Raw genomic sequence first — 21,807 nt, forward strand, 5'->3', positions numbered from 1 at the left:
TAAGGTCCTGGATTCAATCACAGCTAAACATATTTAATGCATGTGTGTAGTGGAGGTCAGGGACTCCAGGACCCAGAAGTGTCAGCTCCTTGAGACAAGCCTTTGCATGGCACTGGGTTTGGCATGCTGTGTGCTCAGGAAGCCAGCACAGCTGAGTGTGACATTCAGCCAGGTAAGCAGTGGTATCTTGGGGTTAAATGACACAGCCATACTTCCACAACCCACTATCCAAAGCAACTGAACACTAAGAGAATTGATGAATCCCTGCCAGACTCCAAAGTGACAAGGTGTCTGGGTCCTCTGGGGAGCCAGTCTTCGCTGCTCTAAGCATGGATATCTGCCAAGAGTCTGGGTCTAAGGTAGTGGCACCTTCATTCCACCCTGACACTGTGACAACATGCAAAGCCCCAGGCCAGTTTTCTGCTGCAAACCCCTGCCCCTGCCTTTTGCCTCCCTTCCACCCAAGCTCTGCCCATACAGCCCAGACTCCCAGGGGAGCCAGGGAATAATGCTTGGCCAGTGTCCACTCCTGTCACAGTCCACATCCAAGCTTATGACAATAAATAATTCCACCATTGGCCAGGACATATTTACATTTCCCCAGCAGGAACTGATGATGGATGGTGATTATACCCTGCGAACAACGCTGCCTTTGGAGTCTCAGCTCTTGTTCCTGATGTGAGGCGAACATGGAAGTGAGAGTGATCTAAAAGAAGGAAGGAACAGAGGTGACAAGTCCCCAAGCCTCTGCCTTTGTGTGACTTGTAACATAAACAACAGTCCAACAGAACCCAAGCATAGGAGCCTGATCTCAGAAGGACGTGGGGGACCTCAAAACGGGCCTACTGTCCATGCAAACAAATGTGCACACGCTTTTCAATGCTCGGCTGCTTTACCAAACTAAAGACTTCATTCTGTGATACCCTGTTTCTGTGTGTGTATCTATGACTGGAAATTTGGGGGCAGCAAGATGGTTCAGTGAGTAAAAAGGTGCCTGCCACCAAGTTTGACAACTTGAGTTCAATTTCTGGAACTCAAATGGTAGATGGGCAAGACTGACTCACACAGTTTATCCTCTAAGCTCTGCATGCATACCCTAGCATGACCACCTACCCACACATACACTATGTAACTGGACAAAGTGGATTTTTAAATTTCATTTTCACTGAATTTAATTAGCTTTCACTATTTTTTTTATACAGAATTGTCAATATAAAGTCTGTTTTGAGAACCTAGTGAATTAGTAGGTTCCCAGACTAAGAGTGCCATTAAGCCCCAGCCAGGCTTCCTCAGCCAGTTAACTACCTGATGGGATTTGGGGATGTGAGATTTAAAAGCAGCCACCACCCTGCGAACTACTGTCAGCTTACCCACCTGCCAGAGGAGCCCAAACTGGAAGTGTGTGCTCTGTGTTTCCACAAGGGGGTGAATGAGGCCTTGCAGATTCCAGCTCACAGCTGAACTGCTTACATTAAATTCATCTGACTTAAATAACAGAAGGAAAAAACACATAGAATGGCTCCAAGGACATTCTTTGGCAGGGCGTCCTTTTCTGCATCAGTGGAAAAGCACAAGTTACGGCAACCTGAGCAGGTGTCATTATCCTTGTGTGCAATCATGTCTATTTCCTTTCCTGTGTGATAGTTAGGAATGGTCTCCTTAGAGAAAAAAAAAAAAAAAATGCCGAGTGAGTACGATCACTTGTTCATTCTTTATGCTCTATGGGCTGTGCCTGAGAGAGAGAGAGAGAGAGAGAAAGAGAGAGAGAGAGAGAGAGAGAGAGAGAGAGAGAGGAGAAAGCCATTCATTTGGGGAGCTGGCATCAAGCATAGCCCTCTGTCACACTACTAAGCATCATCTGCTGGCTCCCTGCTTCCTCCCAGGAGCTGCAGCCAGTCAGCTGCCCGGCACCTGGAGGAGTCTACCACAGCGATTGTGGCTGGTTCCTCCCCAGGTGGGACAAAGTCTAACTGCTTTCCAGGTGACCAGCCCCTTAGCAACTGGAAGAAAGCTCTTGTGACATTTTCTGGAACCTGGAAAAGCCCAGTGTTGCTCCTGCCCAGAAAGAAATCCTCATCTGCATCGAGCGCCACAGCTTCATTGTCCTACAAGGCATTGGTTAGGTTGTCACTGCATCTTCTTGAGTCCCTACTGTAGTATTCTTAGTTGCAGACAACTGTTCACTCAGAAAAGGCATCAAACCAGTCAATTCTGTGCTTTGATGCCTTTTGAGGAACCCACAGGCAGAGTGGATCCCGGGCCCAGGACAATGTCTACATGAGGTATGCTACTCACTACATCTCATCTTCTCAGCCAGACAATGAGCTGACATGGGCAGGTGGGCCACGGCAGTATGAAGGAAGGAAGGCTCTCTGAGTCTACTCAAGGTCTCACAGAGGCACCAAATGAAGGTACTGGCTTCTCCCATCACTACACAACTGTCAACCTTCCTGGAGACAACAAAATATTCTCTCAAGAGGCAGTATGAGAAGGCCTCCTACAAACGACAGGCATTAGGCCCTGGAGCAAAGGTGTGCAGTGGAGGCCAGGGGTGACTGGCACCCCACTCTTTGAGTTCTCTGAAGACGTCATGGGAATCCTACTGCTGTTCTGTGCCCAGTTGATGTCCCTTCTCACAAAGCACCACACAACACTTTTTTCCCATCTAAAATGGTTTCAAGAGCAACCTTTGTATTGAGTCTCAGCTAATTAGCTAATAATTCCTATACATAAGCACAACAGACAGTGTGCCTTCATAGATACATTGCAGTGCAAACAGCATGCAAATGCATGCCTGCTGTTGCTGTACGGAGTGTTCCTATAGACACACACATATACATTCCAACATTTACTCCTGAAAGTTAACAGGGAAATATTTAGACAATTTTCATATCATAAATTCTAACTAAAAGAAAATGTTCTTTCAGCTTTCAGGGCAGGAAAGCTGACTCAGTGGTTAAGAGTACTTGCTCTCTTTCTAGACCTGAGTTTGGGTCCCAGAACTCTAGCTCTAAGGATCCCCTCTTCTGGCCTCTGTGGGCATCCATACACACGCGGCATATACCTACACAGACACATATGCATAAATAAAAAATAAAACTTTTAAAAATTTTACATAGGCTGAATACGGTGGCACATGTCTGTAATCCCAGTACCTGGGAGGCCGAGGCAGGAGGATTGCCAAAAGTTCAAAGCCAGCCTGGGCTACATGCTGAGCATTACACTAACCAGCACTGCATATAGTAAAACACTGTGGGAAAGTAAATTAAAAAGAAACATCGAATTAAAATTTAAAAATATAAATGGTAGACTGGCAAGATGGCTCAGTAGGTAAAGGCATGTGCTCTGAAGCCTGACGGCCTGGGTTTGAATCCCATGTGGTAGAAGGAGAGTATGGACTCTCATAAGATATTCTCTGACCTCCACATAGGCACTATAACATGCGGAGATGAAAGGACACATACATACATGAAACTTTTAAAATTAAAACTATAAAATAGAACACTCATGGCTCCCCATGCCACTGGGAGAACACTTTCTGAGCCATTCTCTCGGCACCAAAGTTTAAGACGGGAAATAAAACCACCCATAGGCTGAGACCCCTTTAGAAAAGGCTGGCCTGGGGAAGAACAGGAACTTGAGGAGCTAGCATTGATGAGGGTGGATTAGGGTTCCTGCACTGATAACTAAGGAGTACAGATACAGCCAACACCCTCCCCTGGAACCCACGGGTGGGTGTTCTACCCAATAGCTGCTGAGGCAGCTGCCTCACAGGCTGCTGGGAGATTATTAAATGGCCAAGCATACCCACCCCATCATCACTGCCTGCCACAGAGTGGGTGCTCTGACATTACAGTTCATTTCTCAGTGACAAGCTGTCCCTACCAACCATAGAAGATGGGAAAGTCTGGCTTCTGCCTCCTGCAGAACCTAATAGAGACTCCAAGACCTTAGCACTGAGGCTCAGTGAGCTGTGTGGACCTGGCCAGGGCCTCCCTCCCTCCCATCCCACACACTACCCAGTAGGAGATTATGGCAAGAGAGGGAAATGACAGACAGAGACCTTCAACAGCATCTCACTTTCCACCTCCGCACTCCGGCATCTGGGGGACCTTTCTAGGATGACAGGCAACTGAGACATGAAGAAACAAGTCTTACAGAATTCCATAGCCATTCTTCAACCCTGCAGGATCTGACTTTTCCCTTTCTGCACCCAAGCTCCAATTCTGTGGCCAAGTGAAGCTGACTTGGCCTCTGCTGAACGTGCCTGTTCGAGTGTGAGAAAAACCATCAGGCAAAGTGAAACATTCTTGCTGGGCAACAGTGGGAGACGCTGTCCAAGAGTACTTCAAGTCCACACCTTTCCAAGGGTTCCGCTCTTCCTTTGTGGACATGGCAGAAATCATTTCTGTGGTAGGAAATTTTTAGCCGGTGAAACAACATGTTTTTCCAGCCCATTTTTTGTTCCTTCCTTGCCCAAGCTAATGGGGTCTGATAAGAAAGAGAATAATACTGCCACATTCCTGCAGCTCCACGTGAAGGCTATTTCAACCCTGCTGCTGGGCTGGGTCACTGCCATTTTTCAGGCAGCCCAACCCAGCCAAGGCTGGAAGCCACACAGGACCTACTTCCCAAACACCTGCTTAATTAAAGACCTCAGCATTTGAGAACTCCCTTGCAAAATTCCTAGCACATCTGCACTCCATGTGCCTGATGGTCTTGCATGATCATTAGGAGTCAAATCCTTCTGTGTTCATGGCCCTTTTCTCAATGCTCGATATTAAGTATTGTACCACTAATTAGGCAACAAATATGTAGTCCATTTTCTAAACAACAACAAAAGATTCCTTCCATTTCGCATGGAAGCAGCTGGAATCTGAGACCCAGGCTCTCACTGGATACTTTTCATCTCTCCATAAAGTGAGAGCTTAGAGGAGCATTCTCAGATGGCCTTAGCTCTGATCTAAGTATGTAAGTAATGAGGATCATATTGGCTGGTGGGTAATTATTTTCATCCACAGGATGCATGGTAAACAGAAACTGGCTGGGCTTGCTTTCAAACTGGGCAGTGAATTGGCCAAGTCCATTCAACCTGTGCCAGTGTATGGGTGGCCACAGCAACAGAGGAGAGACAACACACGGGTCTTTGTGAGCATCATGAGTCAAGATGTTCTCAAAGTAAGAGGACAGGCCTGCTGATTGGCAATCTGGACATGGTTTTTTAGGGGTTCTAAGGCTTAGGCCATTAGTGTGACTATAAAACAAACAGTATAACACTCAAATTAGATTTTCCTTTATTAAATTCTTCCCATTTGCCCATCAACAAAGAAGAGTTTGAGATATATACCAGGCAGCACTTTCCAAACTTAACTATCCACAAGAATCATTGACTATATGAGAATGTCTGGGGCTATACTATTCTGAAGTGACCTAAGTGAGTGTGGGGTGGAGGAATTGGTATAGGAACAGTACTTTTCAACCTTTGTGTGTACACACAAATCAGTGTGGATCTTTTTAAAAGGGAATGGAATCTGAGATTCTGTATACATAACAGCTCCCAGATGACAACACTGCTTTTGGCCCAGGGACTTCATTTTGCATAAGGTGTTAGACTCCTCTGAGTGATTCTGAGTTCTGTGCCCAGGCAATAAAGCCTGCTGGCTACACCAGCACACTCAGTCCTCTGTACCCCTGGGCCCTGCAGCCAGACTCCACCAGCTGCTGCTTTAGGACATAAGGACATTGGAAGTGCAACAATTTTATCTCCCACCCACCCCACCCCACACTTTAACAGAGTTTTACTATGTTGCCATGGCTGGCCTCAGAGGCTCAATTCTTGTGCTCTTTCCACATGCTAGGGTGACTGACATCCAGCCACCAATCAGCTTTTTGTCTTATCATCATTTTCCGCCCAAACAACACAATATAGTCTCTACTTACATAGCAATTTTGTTGTATTGGGTGTCATAATCAGTCTAGAGATGGTTTAGGGTTTTTGGTGGATGAGCAGATTATATGAAAATATTAGGCAAGTTTGTAATAAGAGACATGAGTATCTGAGGATTCTGATATCCCAAGAGCTCCTGTAACCAACCCCTTCCCCCATAGATGCACTGAAGATTTGGAGTCTTCTTAGAGCCCCTTACAGCTAGAGAGATGGCTTAAAGGTTAAAAGTGAATCTAGTGCTCTTGCAGAGGACCCAAGTATGGGACATAGGACCCACATCTGGCAACTCACAATCACCTGTAACCACAGCTCTGTGGGATCCAGTGTCTTCTTTGGGCTATCATGGGCATCAGTACTCACATGCTCACATATGTACATTCCCACACAACATACACACACACAAACATAATTAAAAATAAAATAAATCTTTAAAAATAAATAAATAAAATCCCTAGTATAGCCTGGCCTACAAAGATTGCTACTCTACTACACACCCATCTCCATGATCCAATCCTGACCTGTAGTGATGGGTGCCTACTATACTACTGTGCACCAAGGCTTTGACCTACCTTGAAAGGCCCTCCCTCCTATTAGTTCACTGGTAGTGTTATGTTTCCCATGAGTAAATCAATTCCCCAAATCTTAACTAAATTCTTAGAAACACTGCCCCCAAGATGACAACCAAAGCACAGAGATCCCAAGTAGGAGAAAGGTCAAGACTTTCCTACAACACATGGCCTTATTTTTCACCAAATCTGCAAGATCACAGCTCATAAATGCATGGATCTTGAATCCTGAAATTTTCCTGGCTCCCCACATGTACTATTTCCTCATTCTCTCTGAGCCAATTCCTGCACCTCATTCTTCTTTTTTCATTTCATTTTGAGACAGGCTCTCACTATGTAGCCCTGGCTGGCTTGGAACAGAGATCTACCTGTCTCTGTCTCCAGAGTCCTGGGATTGAAGTCATGCACCTCCATGGCCAGTGTCCCCCTGCCTTCTTTTTCTCAGTTTATTGTCTGTGAACTTATTTCACACACACACACACACACACACACACACACACACACACACACACACCAGCTCCTTCAGTGCTGCTCTTAGTTAATGGCACCACCATTTTTCAGTGTCTGGAGAAAGTCCTCACATGGTGAAGCCCTCAAGGCTCTTTGTCCCACCGGAGAGCTCCACCCTCATGATCTTATCCAAACAACATCACTTCGCAAGATCTCACTTTCTGTTCCATCAACATATTAATTAGGCAGGGCATGGACTTTCATAGCAATGCCTGATATGGCTTCCTCTTTCTTCCTCAGAAGGCTTGACATCCCTGAGAAAGTTTACTCTGAGAAGTGTCAGAGGAAGAAGATGATGAACCACCCTACCCTGAAAGCAGACGTCAGCAGGACCATTTCAGACACAAGTAGAAATCCAATCTATTTTTCCATCCAAATCAAAACCCTCATGAGGCCTGGTACTTGTGTGAGAATACACAGGTGTGCAAATCCACCCCAAGGAATTAATCAGTCCAGCAGCAGCAACAAACATTCCCTCTGGGCCACCTTCAGAGCTCCACTGGTAAGGAAATCTACAGGTGTGCCCTTCCCATCCCTGAGGTGAGAAGGCCCCGGATCAAACTCTGAGTCTCTTGCCAATTCACCAGGACAAGCCTGTACATATTGCTGACCTTCTGGGTCTCAGCAACCCTCTCTCTGGTCAGAGTTACCTCACCTGCCCTCTTCGAGCTTCTACAGTACATAAGACGGGCATAGCTCGTAAACAAGTATGTAAGTGGGACTGGGGCATGGCTCAAATGGTAAAGTGCTTGCCTTGGAAACACAAGGACCTGAGTTCGATCCCGAGAGCCTACATAAAAATGCTGGGCACAGGGCACAGGCTTGAATCCCAGTTCTGGGGAGACGGGTTGGAGGCTCCCTAATTTGTCAGCTACAAGTCAATGAGAAAGCCTGTCTCAAAGAAAAGGAACATGACACTAAAAATGACACTCAAGGTAACCCTTCGGCCTCCACACACACATCCACATGTGCACGGCACAAACATAGAAATGCACATACAAAATCCACACTTAATTTTTTAATTAAAAAAATGTGTGAGCAGAACATGTGACATGGAGTGTCTTAACTCTGGGAGATGGGGACAGATATGGATGCTGAGGGACAGAGGAGAATCTTTCTCACCTACATCCATTCCTGTAGCCCATTTCCTAGGGCAAGGAGGGGGTGTGGAAGTGACAGATCTTTTGACGTAACACACTTCAAGAAGTAGGCCAGTCAGTGGAGAGTTCAGTACTTCATCCGGGAACCTGCCCACTCTCCCGCTGCTTCTGCTCTACCCTAGAAGGAGCCAATGAGCTCCCCTTTCTAGTGGATCAAAAAGTAACTTTCAGCCTAGCAGTAGTGGTGCACACCTTTAATCCCACCACTCAGGAGGCAGAGCCAAATGAATCTCTATGAGTTCGAGTCTAGTCTACAAAGTGAGAGCCACAACAGGCTCCAAAGCTACACAGAGAAACCCTGTCTCTCTCTCTCTCTCTCTCTCTCTCTCTCTCTCTCTCTCTCTCTCTCTCTCACACACACACACACACACACACACACACACACACACATACATACACACACACACACACAAAGTAACTTTCCTATCACCAAGAGAGGGTAAAACCTTAGTGGGTGGGAGGAAGAGGTGAGGATGTGCAGGAATCACGGGAGCAGACTGAGGGTGCCATAGACAGCCCGAGTCTTGGGAGAGGCTGGCTTTTGGTGAGGAGTGGTCATGAGCCCTAACCTAGAAACAAGAGCTACCCACACAGCCCAGGGATGAAGCCTCACCCTGCTTCTCACCACCCTTTGGACTTAACAAGAACTGCATTATATCACTGAAAAGTAAAATAAGTGCTGGAACTGAGTAAACACTTTTCAGGATTGAGTATTTACCTGGCCTATGGAATGAGTACCGCCTTCATATCCACCCTCTGAGGTCAGCAGCAGCCGCCTGGGATTCTCCAGTGAGGAACACAGGACATCAGAGGAGCTGCATTGGGCAGTCAACCAGCTGGCCATCCAGCCCTCACCAGCCCTCTCTCCTACCACTAAGGGCATGGTTCCCGGAGCCTCACACCCACTGTGCATCTGTGCCACGTACATATGCCATGAGTCAACACTGTCCTAGGTTCTAGAGATTCAAAGACAAACAACATATGGGCATATCTTTGAGAGTGCACAGGGATCAGACAATCCCCATTTATATAACAAAAGTGGTGCTCGGGGGAAATGTAGGGCATCCCCAGGAGGGACAGGTTTGTGTGTGAACATGTCAGGGAAACTGGAAGGCTGCTGTGACAGAGACTACAGGCGTCCCTTAGGAACCATTCTCCCAGCTGGGAGGAAACAGTGTCCAGTCCAGAGCCTCTCCATCTCACCTGCAGGTTGGGAACCCCTGAGAGGCTCTAGATTAGGACACGTGTCAGAGGCCTACCCTGGCCAATTAAGTGGGAACCCCAGAAAGATTTAACAAGTAGACCCATGAAGAGCTCCTGACCTTGTCAATGGTATGTATAAAATACCTTGCAGTTTTGTTCTTTTTCGAAATAGAGCTCCTCTCTCAGGACATCTGGAGACAGTTCCAGTGGCCAGTATTCTAAACTGACATCCTAAGTGATGCTGATGAAAGTGTTCATATGTTTAGAAACGCGGATCTTGTGTCACCAATAGACTAGTTTTAACATTGCCTGTGGAGGCTGCCCCCATGCCAAGAACAGGACCGGGCACAGAATGTTCATTTCAAAGCTAATTGCTTCATATACACTAAGATGGCTACCACAATAAACAAACAAACAAATAGGTTCTTTCCTGCAGAACATGAGTTCCCGAGGTCAAAGACCAGGGCCTTTCTACATCTCAGTACAGTGCCTTGACGCGTACAGTTGCTGACAACCCAAGACAGGACATAACCATCTCAATATCAATGAACAGCCATGTTTGTGAAGGACTTGTATACGCTGAGTTCTTCACCAACAACATGTCACCACATCTTTCCAACTGCTCTCTGAGGTTTTGCTGTGCTAGCTCAGTGTAACAAATGAGTGAAGGCACATGCCCCAGCCAGCAGAGCAAATTATCAATGGAGCAAGGATTGGGTACTGTCGCCCACACTTACTCATCTTCAGGACGATAAGCCCTCATAGGGCATAAGTAGGCTGAGTCTCCTTGTCTTAGGGCATGGGGGGAGCATACTAGAGCTACACTGTAGTTACATGTGACAACCTGGGGGAATCCTGAGGACATTCTATTAAGCAATAGGCCCGTTGCAAAGGACAACTACTAGCTGGCTTCTCTTCTATGACATGCTCACCATGAGTCAAATAGAGACAGAGAGTAGAATGATGGTTTCCAAGGGAAGAGATGGTTGTTCAATGGGTGCAGAGTTTTCAAGTTGAAAGACGAAGTTTTGAGATCTAAGATCTGTTTCACAACATGGCTGAGCTGTCACCCTGAAGACGGACAAGGCAGCACATTTTATATTGTATGTGTTTTACTGAAATACAAACGTTGATGGCTGATCATCATAGCCTATTTCTTCACTGGGCTTCATTCCAAATTTTACAAACTGTTCCTAATCAGAGAGGTAAACAAGTGACCTGTGATCTACAGCTAAACCCCAGAAGGAAGACCACAGCAACCATGTTGTGCCTTGAGGATCCCAGCTCTGTGCGCAAACAGGCCCCACCTTTCTGCAACTTTAGTGTTACTACAAGGGACCTTAGAACCAGGGAGGAAGTGGCTGGAGAGGAAAACCATGAAGGCAGAGGGGCAACAGGAAGAAAGTAGGTGCAAAGAGCTCTGAATTATAATGGAGTGTTGGGGGTGAATCCAGCCTCTAATATCTAATATCTAGGTTCAAAGGGCAACAGTAGTCAGAGGGGAGCTAGGCCAGACCTGGTTCAAATCCCCTGCCCCCGCTTTTTACAGACATGATGTGAAAACAAATTCTGAAGGGTTCTTTTTATCAGCCCCTAAAACACGGATTTTCTCAAGTATAATGAGAATTAGGAGAATTAGTGACCATAGTAACTGAGCAGGACCAAGTAAGTATAAGCCAAGTCCTTACCACAGTGCCAGTCAGGGAACTGGTCTTCCCAGTCAGGGACTGACCTTTAGAAAGAAGACTGTGGAGTTTCACTAGCAGAGGAGGAGGAAGAGGAGGGGGAAGAGGAGGAGGAATGGCAGCCAGGCTCGAATACCCAAACTGGCTCCCCAGTGGCCTGCAGGGAAGTCTTCCTACCCACACACCTTCTCTGAGAAAACAGGTCTCCTGAATCGTGTGTCCTAAGAGGCTGACGAATCCTAATCTTCTGAGGGCCAGGTGCCTACCCTAGCTGAGACAGGCAGAGGAGGCCCCCTGGAGGACACAAGAAGAAAGGACACCAACACTGACTGGCCTCAGCACACAAAGCGGGTATTACATCTCTCACTGTAGCCAGGGAGGGCAAAAGTTAGTACAAGAGGTAGCCTGATGGGAGAGATTCGCCTGATGCCACTTTAGAAAGAGAACATAGTGTGGTGTCCGCTGCTTTTTGGTTGGCCTGGCATACCTCCATCACAAATACTGCTTCTACAAACATTGTAATTATGGTTATATAATATATATAAAGAGGGTTAAATTAGGTGAGCTTATTACAATATAGGAAGGTTGTTGTAATATAGAAGCATGCGGTGTATGAACACCATATAGACACTGCCATGCTTCCTAGGATTTGCTCTGAAATCAGAATGTTCTGGTATTTCCCTGTGGACCCCTCTCTGGACCCATTTGACAGGCTTATCAAAAGGGGCTGCTGAAAAGACACAGCAGTGGTGATTTATTCTTCCCACTTTAATACGCCAGAGTGTTATTGACTCAAAAGGGAAAGTGTGCTGGTCAGAGCCAAGGCTTCGTGTTCTTCCTTCCTTCATCAGCCAACTGTAGTGACTGGTGCTGACCAGATCACACGTTTTTATTCTTTTGTCTACTGCTCTTCATGAGCAGAGCTAAGTCTGGTTTTTATTCACTTAAGATCCTTTTAGGCAAGTCTCTGACATTACCACATTGTTATAAATGATAAAAGGAGCCAGAGATGGTTAGCAAATAACTGAAGAATTTAACTGGCCCACTACTAACTAGGTTGATGTCAATCTCCTATTTTTTTTTTTTTTTTAATAAAAGCATCATGCCTAAGTTTGGGGGATTTAATAAGGTAAGAGGTTCCTTTGATGGGCTAGATAGATGGTTCAGTTGGTAAAATGCCTGTTATGTAAACATGAGATCCCAAGTTTAGATCCCATGCATCCATGTAAAAGGTAAGCATAGTTATGTGTGTCTGTAAACCCAACATAGGGCAGGCAGAGACAAGAGGATCCCCAGGCCTTGCTGACCAGGCAGTCTTGCCCAATCAACTCCAGGTTCAATGAGAGACCCTGTCTCAAAAAATAAGGTGGGGAGCAACTGAGAGAGGCACCTGAAGTCTGCTTTTGGCTTCTTCATCACATGTAATCATGCATACCTATATATACATGCACACATACATGTAAATATATACATATAACACACACACAAAGAAGAAAAGAGATTCACTGGAGGACATGCCATCTTAAATGAATTAATAGAATTATTACCATTCTGGAAGAATTGCCTCTCTGCATGTCATACAGTAATTACTTATGTGGGAAGGTCACTATCTACATCTATGAAGTTTAGGACTGTGGTAGAATCTCAGTTCACCAATTTTGCAAGCAGCAAACCCTCCATGTCTGCCAGAGGACAGTTCTTCAGATCATCACATTTTGGAATGTGTAGGATATTCCATGATTCAATCTGTCTGACAGAATTAGATGGTCTAACTTCAAAAGAAGACAACTCCTGGGATAAATGGTCAACAGACAGCCATTCATTCATCATTCACTATCTCTGCAATATCAACCAAGCAAATTCTGTGTTCTTGGCACTGGGCTGGGCACCATAAACACTAAAGTAACAAACATATTCCAAATGAACTTCACAGAACCAGTATCAGGCAGACCATGCTTCCTGATGAGAATGCAATTAAATGGAAATCAACATGAAAAGATAAATCCCAACATCTGTGTCATTTGATGAACTCACCACTACATACATCCCAGACTCTCAGATGTAATCACAATGAAAACTAGAATATTCTTTAATTTTAATGGAATGAAAATGCTGTGTGCTCTATGACAAATGTCATTTTGGTCAACAACAAACCACATATACTATGCTGGGCCCAAAAGATTGAAAGGGAGCTTTAAAAAGTATTCTATCACTTTGCACTTTTTTTTAAACTCTTTAATCATTTATTCGCAATTAAACACAGCTTTCCCTCAGACTATGGACAGAGCGTGCTCTGGAGTGATGACACCAACTCAATACCGTCCCACTCCAGATTCTGCAGGAGCCAATGAGGACCAGAGTTCCTCAGGTTCCACTTCACCACCTCCTGTTTTTATAATATCTTCCTAGTTTTAGATCCACAGATGCTTACAGCTTCTTGCAACCCCCTCTCGCCAAGAGGATATAAAGTGATGCTTATATATTACAGTAGCCTGGGAACAAGGCTGTACCGTGTAGCCCAGCTGTGGAAGAGGCCATCTGTGGTGGTTGGAATGAGAAATGGCCCCCATAGGCTCATATATCTGAATGCTTGGGTCCCCAGTTGGTGGAACTGTTTAGGAAGGGTTAGAAGATATGGCCTTGTTGAAGGAGGTGTGTCACTGGAGATGGGCTTTAAGCTTTCAAAAGCCCATGCCATTCCCAGTTAGCTCTCTCTGCCTCATGCTTGTGTCTCAAGATTTAAGCTGTTTGTTGCTCCAGTGCTATGCCTGCTTGCCTGCCTGCTGCCATGCTTGCTCCCCACCATGATGGTCATAGACTTTAGTCCTCTGAAACTATAAGCCCCAAATAAACTCATTCTTTTATAACGTGCCTTGGCCATGGTGTCTTATCACAGCAATGGAAAAGTAACTAAGACATTATCCCATCTTGGTTTATGTTTGTACACTTCAAAATGTCCACACAAAGACAAAATTGACTGATAACACATTTCTCAGGACATAACCCCATTGTTAAATAACACAAAACTATACATTCAAACTTGTGGAGCACACAGGGAGTGAGTGGTGTGTGTGTGTGTGTGTGTGTGTGTGTGTGTGTGTGTGTGTGTGTGTTCTTGAGTGCTGGTATCAAGAAATTTTAACAATTAAAATTAATGAGTTATGTATCAAGTCTGAGGAATTATAAAAGGGGAAAAAAAGAAATCCAACATTTAAAAAGAGGATAATAAAGATCACAACAAAGGGCCGGACTGATGAGTCAGCCCTTGAGAATGTGTGCTGCTTTTGCAGAGGTCCTGGGTTCGGTTCCCAGCACCAGCAGATGCCTTACAGCTGCCTGTGACTCCAGCTCCAGGAGACCAATGCTCTCTTCTGTGGGGGCATGTGCATACCTATCCAAACACAGACACACACGTACACATAATTTAAAACAATGTTTTGAAAGGTAATAGCAGAAAAAAATAAAACAGAAGGGAAAACAAGAAAAGAAATGAGATGAACAAAGCTGAAGGTTGGTTCTTTAAAATTGTCCTATGACTTGTCAATATTTGACCTTATAAAAACAAGTTAGAGGGCTGGAGAGGTGGCTCAGCTGTGAGGAGCATGTGCTGCTCTTGTGGAGGACCCAAGTTTAGTTCATACTACCACCAGGCAGCTTACAAACACCTGCACCTCCAATCCCAGGTCATCTGATGGCTCCGGCCTCAGCAGGCTCACATGCTCATACACATAATTTAAAGTAATAAAAATTAACCTTTAAGAGAAAACTAAGTTAGTACAAAAATGTTAGAAATGAAAATAAAAAAGAAACTATGGGTGCAGCAAAGAATAAAAAGATCATTCAGAGAATGCAGGAGAAAGTTCATTCAAATGAATCTAAAAATATAAGTGGAGTAATCTTTACAAAAACACAACTTTGCAAAAGTATTGAGGAAGGAATTAAGAGTCAAATGGAGTGATGCCTGTCTGGAGTCCCGGCACCCACAATTTGGAGGCGGAGTCCTGCCCATTTGTGAACAGCCTGGATTACAGAATGAGTCTGAGCCAAGCCTACATTACATAGTAAAACCTGCCTGGAAAAAGAGAGCAACTAGAAAGCCCAAATGGTCAAATTGCCCCATAATTGTAAAGAATTTATATTGGCAGCTGAAAACCTTCCCATTCACACACACAAAAAATACCAGACCTCAGTGATCTGACAGGCAACTTCTAATGAAGTTTCCATGAAACAGTCCATGAATAGATCAGTTTAACTTCCCAGAGAATAAGAAAGAAAAAACATCTCACTCTATCAAGATGATATGATATCAGAATCAGCCAGAATAATTCAAAACAGGAATGTGAAAGGCCACTTTAATTTGTAGATATTGCTGTCCAAAATCCTAAACAAAGTGCTAGCCAAGCAAATCAGACAGATATTTTAAACAAATTATGCTATGCTGTGACCAAAGTGGTTATCTTAGAAATAAATATGCAAAATGGATAATAAGAAAATCTACTGGAGGCTGGAGAGATGGCTCAGCAGCTAAGAGCACTGGCTGCTTTTCCAGAGGACCCAGGTTCAATTCCCAGCACCCACATGACAGCTCACAACTGTCTGTAACTCCAGTTCCAGAGGATTTGACACCCTCATACAGACATACATGCAGGCAGAACACCAATGTACATAAAATAAAAATAAATAAATCTTTGAAAGAAGAGAGAGAGAAGAAAACCTACCAGGAACTGGAGAGATAGCTCATGCACGTGTAAGAGAGCCAGGTGTGGCCATTTATGCCTGCAACCCCAGTGCTGGATGGCAGACAGTCAGATCCCTAGAGCTCACTGCCCTGCCAGTCTAGATGGACTGGAAAGCTCTAGATTCAGAGGGAGACTCTGTCTCAAAGAACACAGTGAAGAGTAACTGTGGAAGACAGCAGACATCAATCTCTGGAAATCAAAACTTTAACATACATACACATACACACAAGCTACAGTGTAAGTAATCACATAAGCACATTTTAAAGCATATAATTGTGGTGACATATTGTGTACTCTAATAAACTTTGCCTGAAGATCAGAGAACAGAACAAGCCACTAGATTAAACATAGAGGCCAGGCAGTGGTGGCACACACCTTTAATCTTAGTACTGGATCTCTGTAAGTTCAAAGCCACCCTGGACTACATGAGATTGACTCAGTCTAGGAGAGAAACAGAGCCAGGCAATGGTGGCACACACCTTTAATCCCAGCACTTGAGATCTCATGCCTTTGCTTGGAAAGCACACACACCTTTAATCCCAGGAAGTGATGGCTGGGCAGAGAAAGGATTATAAGGTGTAAGGAGACAGAAACTGTAGGCCTTTCATGCTGAGAAGTTCTAGAGATAAGAGGTGGCTGTGGCTTTTTTCCTTTGTCTCTCTGATCTTTCAGCATTTACACTAATATCTAGTTCTGGACTTTTTATTATTAAAAGACCAATTAGAATTCATGTTAAAATAATTATCACAGTACTTGCATTAAAAGCATTTGATAAGTTCAATACCCACTCATTATCATCATCATCATCATCATCATCATCATTATTATTTGCAATGCTGGGGATAGAACCCAGAGTCTTGCCTTTACTAGGCAAGCACTCTATCACTGAGATACATTATGATTTTTTGCATGAGTGTATGTGTGTGATATGAATATATGCATATGTGTCTATGGGGGTACGTGTGTGTGTGTGTGTGTGTGTGTGTGTGTGTGTGTGTGTGTGTGTGTAGGCCAGAGGTTGATGTCAAGTGTCTTCCTCAGACACTCTCCACCTTATATATTGAGGCATTGAGGCAGTCTCTCACTTGAACCCAGAGATTGCTGACTCAGCTTAGTATAGCCAGTCAACTTACACTAGGGATGCCTGTCTCAGTCTCCTGATTACAGATGGGCTATCATGCCTGCATTTATAGTGCTGCTGGGGACTCAAGCTCCCATCCTCCTGATTGTATGGTAAGTACTGTCCCCCGGAGCCACCTCCCTGACCCTCATCATGAATTTTTTTAAATAATTTATTTATTTTTATTTTATATGCATTGATGTTTTGCCTACATGTCTGTGTTGAGGGTGACAGATCTTGGAGTTACAGACAGGTGTGAGCTGCCATGTGGTTGCTGGGAATTGAACCTGGGTCCTCTGCAAGAGCAGTCAGTGCTCTTAGCCACTGAGCCATCTCTCCAGCCCCTCATCATAAATTTTTTGAACAAGAGAAAGACAGCTCAGTAAGTATTATTCTTCTCAATGAAAGCAGTTGATGTGACCCTTTTACTCCCCAGAGACACACAATGTCTGCTGTCACCATCTACTCTACATTATGCTAAAAATCTCAACCAGTACATAAACCATGAGAAATAAGTGAAAAATCATAAGGATTAGAAGATAAGAGAAAGAGAAAAAAAACTCCCATTACCCTTGGATAATGTGATTGTCAGAATAGCCAAAGGATTCTACTGAGGACTAGACATGATAAAAGAACTTGACACAAGATCAACACTCAGAAAATGCCTACAGCATCATTCCTTTCACTAGCAAAAAAGCTAGAAGCAACTCAAAGAACTTTTGACACAGGAATGTCAATATCAATGACTGTGGTGCAGTCTAGCCTCTCAGTGGAGGAGTGGCAACTGACAACCACAGTCAGCAGCACAGAGGAGAATCTGGAAGACCTCAGAATGGGGGGGGGGGGGTGCAGTGGTGGGAAGCACACAGTAGCCCGAGTGCTAACTTAACTTCTCGTGTGTGCATGCTACACAGCCTTCCAGCTTCTGTGTGAGTTACATATAATTTGTGTCTATATCAAATAATCAAACAGGGTCTGTCTTTTCCACAGTTCAGCTCAGTTTCCTGGGAGACTGACGAGCAAACATCAGCCATCACAAACTCTGATGTTTCCTGGGAGACTGACGAGCAAACATCAGCCATCACAAACTCTGATGAGTACTCTACAGGAGCAATTGGTTCAGATGTTCCACAACCGTTGAGTTCTGCAGATTTTAAAGAAGGGAGTCCTCTGCCCGTGAGGAACTAACCACCCTATGAGGTTGGTGGGGCAGGAATGGTTACCCCTACTTTACAGAACTGAGACCCAGGAGCTCAAGACTTGCCCCAGGTCACACAGATAGTAAGGAGCAGAGCTGAGTGTCAGACCTGGACAGACTGTGCCTGTCATCACTCTGGTTGCTGCCACCCTTAGCCATTTACAGAGAAGATTCCAGTCTTTCTGATACCTCATTCCCAAGTACCTGGCCTGATTCTGAGCCATTTTCAGCAAAACATTATTCAATTACTGAAGAATTCATTCTTTCAGAGATCAGTGATACATTCTTCTTCAGACAAAAAGCCCTCAGAAGCCATATTCCCCTTGTAAGTGACCAGAGTTTTTCTTTTTCCTAGTGTAGAAATTATCCTAATAGACCTTGCTATAGAATATGTCCAGCTAGAGAAAGTCAAGCATCGCACTTAATGAACACCATCCAGTACAACATGATTCACACACATCATTTCCTCTAGTCAGTGTAGAAAAACCTACAAGGTAAGCTAAATGACCATTCTAAGACATATAAACAAGACACCAAAGCCATTCCCACGATTTACTAAGACAGAGGCTCGGGTGATAAAGAAGAGCACTTGGTTCTTTGTATGGGAGTGGATGGAATGAGAATTCCTGTCCAGAGGTTACCAGCACATTAAAATGAGGCCAGGGACTGGAGAAATGGTTCAGTGAGTGAAGACCAAGCATGAAGACTGGAGTCTGGATCCCCAGAGCCCATACAAATGCCAGGTGGGTGTGGTAGCCATCCCCTCCCCCAATCCCAGCACTCGAGGCAGAAATGTGAGATCCTTTGAGGCAAACTGGCTAGGTAGTCTAGCCAAATTGGCAAACTCTGGGTTCAAATGAGAGACCCTGCCTTAATACAAAAGGTGGAGACTGACTGAGCAAGATATCCAACATCAATCTCTGGCCTCTACACCCATATGGAGCTTGGCACTGTGTATTTTCTCCAAACATGGTAACAGCATGTATTTACATAAAGAAGATTCAAGGATTTTTATTTCTGAGTATTTCCTATGAACCTAAGAGGAACTTGCCTTTAAGGGGCAGTTTGGGTACCCTGTCTTCCTCCCTAAGGACAGGTAAGTAGCACAGGTGGCTCCAGGCCCCCTCCCTCTTTACTGGTAACCATGTCTCAATGTCACAGAAGGATGTGTGCATAGGACTGAATCAGGCAGTGAATTTATCCCTTCTTATCCTATAGAAGCCCAGGTCCCAGGCCCATCTCCTGCCTATCTAACATCCAAACTGCTCCCAGGTAGTGACAGCACCCCAAATTACTCTGAGGACACTTTGCATAATCTTAGCCACACATGTGTCCCCAGGGGCCTTAGACAAGTGGCTGATCACAGCATGAGTCCCAGGATAGCAAGAGACCAAGCTAGCTAGCAGAGCCTGCCAATGTCCTCTTGCTGATGCACTGGGGATCAGAGTCCATCTCTCCAGGTTAACTCATAAACATAGAAGTTTCCAGACTGCCAGATGCATCCTTCTTTGAGAGTGTAGAAGCATATGAACCTGAGATGAGAAAAGGCCAAAGCCCTTGGCTCCAGCCACATCTAGAACTCATATCCACAGGCTTTTTCAATATTAAAACACATGATAGGCAGAGGAGAGGTTGGAGGGAGGGGAAACTGTGGTCAAGACAGAAAATAAAATAAAACAAATTATACTAGGTGTGCCATGTTTTACATGAAGTGTTCTTTTGTTGTTTTGGTTTTTAAGCCAGGTGAGTTAGGTTTCTGTCACTGACAGCATAGAACACATCCTTCTCTAGCAGGGACCTTCTGAGGTCAGAAATCACTGAGACCCATCCTTTCATCTTGTCCTTAAAGGCCAACCTGGCTGTAATCTTCTAGAAGGCCTTGTTAGGTTTTTACTGTCCTCACTGAAGCCCCCCTTTTGGAGTTCCCTGGATGATTTATTCTAAAGTTCTAATCTGAGTTTAATTCAATTTCACTCCAGCTTCAAGGAACCAATGAGCTCTGGTGCTTTGTCAAAACCAACGTAGGCAGGCATGGTGCCACACACCTTCAATCCCAGCTCTTGGGAGGCAGAGGTAGGTGGATCTCTGTGAGTTCAAGGCCAGCCTGGGCAACAGAGTGAGTTCCAGGACAGCTAGGGCTACTTAGAGAGACCTTGTCTCAAAAGACAAAAATAAACAAAACAAACAAAAAGACCCAAAGCCTCAGTGGTGTCTGGGTAAATGTTTAAAGGTAAATCCTGAGAAACCTGCTGCGTTACCAGAAATCCCCAAAGAACACAACAATGTGAAGCTCTCCTCCTGCCTTCTGTCACTCAGGCTCACAGGGAACATCCCAAGAGTGCTAACAGCACACAGTGAGCAGGTATGGATGGCCCAAGGGCTCCAGCATCTGAAGTCCCTAGAACCACAAGGAAAGACACCTTGGGCACCGTGTTGCTGTGTGCCAGGAGAGAAGCTTGGGTCTGAGGGAAGGCTGAGGGTGAGAAAAGATCTTCCGAGTCAAACTCAGGTGAGTGTTCTCTTAGTGGCCCAGGTGACCTGCCTTAGACAGTGCCACACTCTTCCTTTTCCATGCTCCATTCTGGAACAAAGTGCTTTTAAGCCCTATACTACCTTTTGACGCCCTCCTGGGAACACCCAGTTGTTTGTACAGAGTCGGGCTTTCTGGGGAGTGTGGCTCTGCCTCCGTGGGAAGGACCCCAAGTGCTGCAGGAGCTGCTTTTGCTCTCCCCAGAAGAGCCAGACATTCAGCCAAGAACCCAGGGGCCAGAAGGTCACCGGGTTGGGGGAGGAAGGAGGAGTCTTCACAGAGTCAGGCCAGAAGAATGCCGTTATTTAAGAAATGATTGAAGACTTTCTTCAAAACTGGCCCAGACAGCCAGAACTCTGGGGTTTCAAGAATGCTAAGCGCCCAGTTTGCAGATTCTTTTGTTGACCTGCTATGGTCAAGCCATGAGGGAAGAATAGCAAGAGTCTCTGCTCTTGACAAATTCAGTAGCTCGGTTTTGTCAGCAAGGGCCAAGAATTGCAGCAAAGGTTTGTGCTGTGGCTTTCGCTAATAGCCTTGTCTTCCTGTTTATTCAGTACTTATTACTCAACATTCTTGGACCACAGACCCATCCACAGGCCAACAAATATAAATGACCCCCCTCTGTGCTAGACAGGAGGTAAGGGACTCAAGAGATGCAAAGACAGCCAAGATGGAGGCTTTAGCATGGCGAGTGTGGGTGTGACTGTGGTCTAGAAGAAATGGTAAGAAATGTCCCAGTCAAGGCTCAAGCAAAGCATTTGGGAGCTCAGAAGAGGAAGTGCTGAGGGGATCATAATTGGGGTAATAAAGACCCAAGAAGGCCTCCTAGAAGGAATCACATAGGGGATTATTAAAGACAAGAAGGAAAAAAAAATGGCTTCTCAATGGTCTCTGGCCTCAGAAAGGTCCCTGCTAGAGGAAAAGGCCACGTTCCATGTTTTCCTCCTCCTCTAATTCCTGTGTTGAAGTCCTGACCTCCAGTGCCTCAGAAAGTGCCTGCATTTGGAGATGGGATCTTTGAAGACACACTGAAGTAGAGCAAAGCCCCAACCCACCACAATTGGTGCCCTTCTGAGAAGAGAAAACTGGACAGAGGCAAGCACAGAGGGAGAGGAAGAGCAGACATGAGAGAATATAGCTGGCTACAAG

The 21,807-nt window shown here is 45.0% G+C and overlaps 1 protein-coding gene across 2 annotated transcripts in view; it reads right to left on the minus strand.

The window, feature by feature from the left end:
* Positions 1–21,807, minus strand: part of Fbln5 (fibulin 5) — a 71,578-nt gene that overhangs the window by 24,938 nt on the left and 24,833 nt on the right. The gene's annotated exons all lie outside the window — the stretch shown is intronic.

The sequence above is a fragment of the Onychomys torridus genome, chromosome 14, assembly GCF_903995425.1.
Source record: "Onychomys torridus chromosome 14, mOncTor1.1, whole genome shotgun sequence".
NCBI lineage: Eukaryota > Metazoa > Chordata > Mammalia > Rodentia > Cricetidae > Onychomys > Onychomys torridus.